The sequence below is a fragment of the Chrysochloris asiatica genome, unplaced genomic scaffold, assembly GCF_000296735.1.
Source record: "Chrysochloris asiatica unplaced genomic scaffold, ChrAsi1.0 scaffold00267, whole genome shotgun sequence".
NCBI lineage: Eukaryota > Metazoa > Chordata > Mammalia > Afrosoricida > Chrysochloridae > Chrysochloris > Chrysochloris asiatica.
In genome coordinates this window covers 681,360-688,080 of record NW_006408785.1, presented here as the reverse complement: position 1 = coordinate 688,080, position 6,721 = coordinate 681,360, and positions in this window count along the sequence as shown.

The following is a 6,721-nucleotide window of genomic DNA, read 5'->3' as shown; positions in this document are numbered from 1 at the left end:
GTTCTTAGATTACTAATTAAACGTTCAGTAAAGATAGAAAGATCATGCTATACTTCTGTGAATCTCTCTTATGGCCAAGTGTAATTCATTACAAATCTCAGATGATAAATTGATATTTGCTCGTGCATTTCTTCAATTAAATATTAAATGATTAATTGTACTCAATATCATCGTGATAAAGACTGAATCTAGAGGTTATGGACTTTGTACTTGAGAAAGAAAGACAGCTATTCTAAAATAATTTCAGTTACCTTTTTAATTACAATTGAAGAATATTGGTTTGTTGCTTTTTGATAAAAAAAGTCAAATTTGCAGTTTTAGGCTATCATTGGTGTTTTTTCCTTAATTTTCATTGAGTTAATTAATTGCTCTTGAAATGATAGGTTTTCACATAGGAAAGCAATTCTTGTCTGTAAAACACATAATACTTGTAAAGCTCTGTGTTTGGGTAAATTCAGTAGACAAACTAAAGGAAAAAAAAAATGATTCACACCTTCTTGACATTTAAACAATTGTAAAATTTGTATGTCATTTATCGTATACGATACCTCATGTGAAATAATTAAGTTAATTAAAATACTTTTGAAAGAAATATGACCCAAACTAAAATGTAGAACTTCTTAGTTAATATACTAAAACTCTGTTTTGTAAGAGAATATGGTTAGGTTAAAATTAAATAAATTATTTGATGCATTATTATTTTAGCCTTAAGTGTTTTCTTCCAGGGGCTTGAACAACATCACAAACATCATAGCTATGCACTTTTGAGCTTATAATAACCATAGAAAGTTAATGTTGAAAGAATGGTAAAGTATTCAGTGAAACTGAATTTTGCATTTTTGTATTTGCATTTTACATTTTGTATGTTACATTTGTATTTGCAAATGTAAAATCATAATTTACATAAATGTTATAGTTAGGAACATTATGAATGTAAATATGCCTTCATCTCTTCTCAGTCCTGTAATGCCATTCTTTGTCCAGTGGGAGATGAAGAGTGATGTTGAGACTGCTGGTTAACCTATTATAACAGCTTAAAAAAATTAAACAGCGTTGATGTAAATATGAGGAGGGAAAAGAGTATTTATCTCCATTAAGTGACATAAAAAGCCATGGTAAGATTAACAGGCAGGTGGGTATGCATTAAGCAGTAAAATCCCTAAATTCAGATGCTAATTATAAGCACAAGGACAATTGCCTCCCACATACTTAACTGTTGTATATTTTCTTTAGTCAAAGTGTAATTCAGACTTCTTAAAGTGCTGAATAGGGCTTTTATTTTTCATTTCCTGTTAGCATATATATTTTTAAAAAACTCATACACACAGAGTAAAAACCTCTGAACTGTGCTTTTGAGGGATGTAAGTGGAATATTAAACCAATTGCTGCAAAGATAATTAATGATTTTTCTGGGCTGTTTTTATTTTGTGCCTCACCTACTTCATCCTGGTTAAAAAAAACAACCAACCAAATATATAGTTGTTGTTGTTGTTAAGCGCTATCGAGTTGGTTCCAGCGCATAGCCACCCTGGATATGGTTTCCGGGGAGCGGCTGGTGAGCTTGAACCTCCAACCTTGCAGTTCAAACAGCTTTGCATTCTGGCACATTAACCCACAGCACCACACCAGGACTCCAAATATATAGTAGTAAAGTTAAAATTATTTAAGTATATACTTGAATGCATTTTATTTGCTGTGTTGTATTAGGATTTTAAGGATTAGCTTGTGAAAGGTTATGTTAATACTGGCATTGTAAATTTATTTGTTTAGATTATTGTAGATTTAAAACTTATTTTGGTCACTGTGTATGACATCATCACATAAAAATGATATATCATTGCTTCATTAACAATCTTGACATTTCTAAGTATCTGAGGAGAAGACAATTTCCTTTGATAACATTTTGTATAATAGCGCTTTTCAACTGCATTTTTGTAATATATCCTATACTTGTCAAAATGTAAATAGGAAAGGAACCAAGTTTTTAGGACTTAGTTGTCTTATAAGGTGTAGAGTGACAGTGAAAGTGTTAGAGCCAAATTATTTTTAAAATTTAGTGTTTAGCACCACAACAACAACAACTAAAAAAAAACACTTTATAATCTTTCCTTTAATTTTGTAACAAAATTCTTAGGTATGCTTCTTATTTAGCTTTTAGTAACTTATAATTTAAGATCACAGTTATTAGGTGTATTTCTGCATTTTATATATTGCTCCCAGATGCTACAGTATTAGTTTTTATCACTGCATATTTTATGAAATGTCAGCCTTCTGTTGGCTGTTCACACAGCATTGTTAGTGATCAAAGACACAACATAAAGGAAAGAATCTAAACAGTTGGCTTATCTTTGTCCTTCATTGTGAAAAAAAAAAATACTATAAAATATGTACTTTATTATAAAAAGACAAATAAAAGCCTCATGTCATGTTCGCTGAAAGCATAAATGTCTTTGTTAGCTAAATAAAATCTTTCAGTGTTTAATATCAAGAAACCAAGATATAAAGACAGAAAATTTCAAATTTTGCAGAGTTAACCTGGATAAAGTATGAGGGTACTGTGTGGTGTATTATGTTGTATGTAATTCTTTGTTAAATGGCAATATTTTGTCTAGAAAAGCTACAGTGTTTGACAATACAAGAAGTTTAAACTCTTAATTTTGTTACTCAAAAAACACATTCTACAAAAGTGGTATTATTAGCTTTGGTGTGTGCATTATTTAAGTTATATGTGACCTGCCTGTTATATGTGTATTACAACATTTTCTTGAATTGACCTAACTTCTTTATTTTGAAATCTTATCCAATAGGTTTGAAGATCCTTTTTTTTCCTCTCAGTTCAATGATTTCAATATCAAAATAAAAGTATGTATTTGTTGTGTGGGATTGAGTCGCTTCCGACTCATAGTGACCCTGTATAGGGTTTCTAAGGAGTGACTGGCGAGTTTGAACTGCTGAAGTTTAGATTTAAACTGTCTTTGAGGTCCAGTGCTTTATCCCCACAGCACTACACCAGACTCTAGAGTGAGTAAAAAAATTCTGAAAGTCTGAAACAAAAATCTATAAGGATAAATATCTTGAATGATTTTGATAAACTGTTGTGTATGTCCAACATAGCAGTTGGTTCGATCAGTTTTACATTTTGGGATGGTTTTATTAAAATGAGCTAGCTGCTGCTTTCAGTAAATAATTGAGAAGGATGCTGACTTATATGTTTTTTTTTGGGGGGGGGGGCGGTATGAGAGTAGGGCAATAATAGTTCTATTTGTACCTTGTATGTTAGTATAATTTCTGTACTATTAGAGACAATTTCTGACCAGCAAAATCAATGTATTTTTGAAATGTTGATATAAGCATGTAGAAACAGTAGAATTAGAAATGATAATTTAGGGTAAGAAGTGACTTTGTATAAATGCACTTTTATGGTTATCTGCAGAAAACTGACATTTCTTTTAAAAAATAATCATTAGATAATAATGACTTAAGTATTTTCAATTTATTGTATAAAATTTCTACTTTATAAATGGATAAATTAAATTTAATTCTATTGCAAGAATTAAATATTTAGAAGGCAGTTAAAAGATAAAACCTTGCTGATGTTCTCCCATGTAAACCTCACAATAAAAAACTTAAAAAAATAAAACACACACACACACAAAGAGAAAACTTTTGGGTACCTATAAGTTATGGGCCTCAATTTTTATGTTCTGTTGCTTTATATTCTTATTATTAAAAGTGTGATATTACCTATAGATGAACAATATTGTTATCTAGGCTCTTGCTAGAAATGTAGGACCCTCCCAAATCTCCTATATTGGAATCTGCATTTCTTTATGATCCTAGTAATTTATATGCACATTTAAGTGTAAGAAACACTCTTGTAATACTTCTTAAACAAAACCCCTCATTTTCCCTGTGTGTGTGTGGTAATTGTGGGATACTGACGCTGGAATTGGTCGCTGCATTTAAGAACTGAAGAAGCAATGGGAACTCTCATGAGATTTTTATTGTGACTCTGGAGTAAACAGGTATATTTAATCTAGAACTCATAAGATTTTGGTCTTTAAGTAATTGCAATTATAATCAAAAGCTACTCTACTATATGTTGGAAAGCCCAGGCATGACCCTGCTAACATTAGGCTGGTGTTTTCTCTTGGATGTGGCATTGTCTTATCTAGTTCCTCATGCTGTTTTCTTCCATGTAGCCAACATTTCCAGAGGATGTTCTCTGGTAGATTGTTGCCATGAGATACTATGATTCCATTGTCAGATGATTTTAGAAAGCACTGTATATTTTGTTCTCCTATAGAACGGCAGTATATATTGGTCTATTAAAAAATATTAAAATTCGGTGTTGTTGTTATGAAGTGTCATTGAGTCAATTTTGACCCATGTTGTTGTTGTTGTTAGGTGCCATCGAGTCGGTACCGACTCATAGCGACCCTATGCAGAGCAGCAGAACAAAGCACTGCCTGATCTTGGGCCAACCTCACTATTGTTGCCATACTTGAGTCCATTGATGCTTCCACCTGGTCAATCCATCTTGTTGGGGTCTTCCTCTTTTTCTCTCAACTTCTACCTTACCAAACATGATATCCTTCTCCAACGACTGATCCCTTCTGACAATATGTCCAAAGTATGAGAGACGAAGTTTGGCCATCCTGGCCTCCAAGGAGCACTCTGGCTGCACTTCTTCCAAAACAGATCTGTTAGTTCTTTTGGAAGCCCATGCACTTTCAGTATTCTCCTCCAACACCATAACTCAAATGTGTCAGTATTTCTATGGTCTTCCTTATTCACTATCCAGCTTTTGCATGTATGTGAGGCCATTGAAAATACTATGGCTTAGGTTAGGCGCACCTTAGTCTTCAAGCTGACATCTTTGCTCTTCAGCACTTTAAAAAGGTCTGGTGCAGCAGATTTGCCTAATGCAATATGTCGTTTGATTTCTTGACTGCTGCTTCTGTGAGTGTTGATAGTTGAGCCAAGAAGAATGAAGTCCTTGACAACTTCAATCTTTTCTCTGTTGATAAGAATGCTGTTTATTGGTCCACTGGTGAGGATTTTTGTTTTCTTTACCTTGAGTTGTAATCCATACCGAAGGCTGTGCTCTTTGATCTTCATCCGTAAATATTTTAAGTCCTCTTCAATTTCAGCAAGCAAGGTTGTATCATCTTCATATCGTAGATTGTTCATGAGTCTTTCTCCAATCCTGATTCCATGTTTTTCTTCATATGAGTTTTTCTCCAATCTTGATGCCTTGTTTTTCTTCATATAAACCAGCTTTTTAGATTATTTGTTCAGCATACAGATTGAATAAGTATAGTGAAAGAATACAACCCTGTCACACACCTTTCTTAATTTTAAACCATTCAGTGTTCCCATGTTCTGTTCGAACAACAGCCTCTTGGTCCATGTACAAATTCCTCATGAGCACAAATAAGTGTTCTGAATACTCATACTTTGCAGTGTTGTCCATAGCTTGTCATGATCCACACAATCGAACACCTTTGTGTAGTCAATAAAACATAGGTAAACATATTTCTGATATTCTCTGCTTTCAGCCAAGATCCATTGGACATCAGCAGTGATATACCTCATTCCACGTCCTCTTCTGAATCCGGCTTGAACCTCTGAAAGTTCTCTGTTAATGCATGCTTGCAGCCGTTTCTGTATTACCTTTAGTAAAACTTTACTCTCATGGAGTGTCAGAAAGATTGTCCGATGATTTCTGCATTCCGTTGGGTCACCTCTCTTCGGAATGGGCACAAATATGGACCTCTTCCAATCAGTCAGCCATTAGGACCCATTAGCTACTCCATGGGATAAAACATCTGGCAATCTGTTCCAAGATTACAGTCTTGGGAACCCTTTCGAGCAAATCTACTCTGTTTTACAGAGTTGCTATGAGTCAGAAGTCCGATAGCATACACCAACAATTATTAATGACCTTATGCATCTTTTCATGTGCTTGTGGTCTATTTGTATCTTTTGCCCATTTTTAAATTGAATTGTTTACCTTATTATTGCATTTTACTAGTGTTCAGTACAGTGTATGAAATATCATAAATAGTAAATCTCTGAATGTTGGAGAAAAAACAATCTATCTGGCCGACTGATTGTAAGAGATCTGTATTTGTGCCCATTCCAAAGAGGTGACCCAACGGAATGCAGAAATCATTGGACAATCTCTTTGATATCCCTTGCGAGTAAAGTTTTACTATAGGTAATACAGAAACGGCTGCAAGCGTACAATAACAGAGAACTTCCAGAGGTTCAAGCCAGATTCAGAAGAGGCTGTGGAATGAGGGATATCATTGCTGATGTCCGATGGATCTTGGCTGAAAGCAGAGAATATCTGAAAGATGTTTCCTGTGCTTTATTGACTATGCAAAGGCTTTCAATTATGTGGACAATGACAAGCTACGGACAACATTGCAAAATATGAATATTCTGGAACACTTAATTATACTCATGAGAAATCTGTACCTGAACCAAGAGGCAGTTGTTTGAACGGAACATGGGAATACTAAATGTTTTAAAATTAAGAAAGGTGTGCGACAAGGTTGTATTCTTTCACCATGCTTATTCAGTCTGTATGCTGAGCAAATAATCTGAGAAATTGGGTTATATGAACAAAAACGTGGCATCAGGATTGGAGAAAGACTCATTAACAATCTGCAATGTGCAGATGATACAACCATGCTTGCTGAAAGTGAAGAAG